The sequence below is a fragment of the Dioscorea cayenensis genome, chromosome 3 (assembly GCF_009730915.1).
Source record: "Dioscorea cayenensis subsp. rotundata cultivar TDr96_F1 chromosome 3, TDr96_F1_v2_PseudoChromosome.rev07_lg8_w22 25.fasta, whole genome shotgun sequence".
NCBI classification, from domain to species: domain Eukaryota; kingdom Viridiplantae; phylum Streptophyta; class Magnoliopsida; order Dioscoreales; family Dioscoreaceae; genus Dioscorea; species Dioscorea cayenensis.
In genome coordinates this window covers 5940468-5941167 of record NC_052473.1, presented here as the reverse complement: position 1 = coordinate 5941167, position 700 = coordinate 5940468, and the positions used below count along the sequence as shown (strand labels likewise).

General features: G+C 45.0%; 1 non-coding gene across 1 annotated transcript; it reads left to right on the top strand.

Moving 5' to 3' along the window:
- The first annotated feature begins 300 nt into the window (after positions 1–300).
- On the top strand, positions 301–406 carry LOC120257755. The gene has a single exon (XR_005535843.1). It is a non-coding gene; the product is annotated as a small nucleolar RNA R71 (small nucleolar RNA).
- The last annotated feature ends 294 nt before the right edge of the window (positions 407–700 follow it).

The following is a 700-nucleotide window of genomic DNA, read 5'->3' as shown; positions in this document are numbered from 1 at the left end:
AGCCTTCTCTAGATTGGTTATCCGATTTTTCAAACCTGAAACTCGGTTCTCCATGTTCGGGGCTTGTTGTTCTTGGAAACTGGGTGGTGCCATAGATTTCTGTTGCCCTTGATTACTCCATGAAAGATTCTGGTGGCTCCTCCAACCTGGATTGTAGATGTCATAGCCATTTCTTCAATGAGAAGCCGGGCTTCTTCTGGGGTCTTGTTCCCTAAGGTACCTCCTACTGCAGCATCAAGTAACTGTCTTGTGCTCAGGTTCAACCTATTATAGAAAGTCTGAATAATCATCCACTCGGGGAACCCATTTGAGGACATTTTCGCAGGAGCTCCTTGAACCTGTCCCATGTCTCAAATAGACACTACAATTATGTTTGGATAAAAGAGGATATTTCATTCCTAAGCTTTGCAGATTTCCGGGAGGAAAATATCAGGCATGAAAAGCTTCTACCATCTCCTCCAATTTAGTAATCGATGCTCTAGGTAAAAAATATAGCCAAGGCAACCATTGCACGGTTTGGGTTGAGCGTTGGCGCGCACACCAGCCGTGTCAAGGCTCCCTTTCAAGGAAATGGGAAGGCCCTCAAGTTGATAGCATCATCCGTAACACCATTGATCTTGAGCATGTCGCACACTTCCAAGAAGTTCTCTATGTGATTGCTTGGATCCTCATCGGCCAAACCATTAAACTGTACCGATTG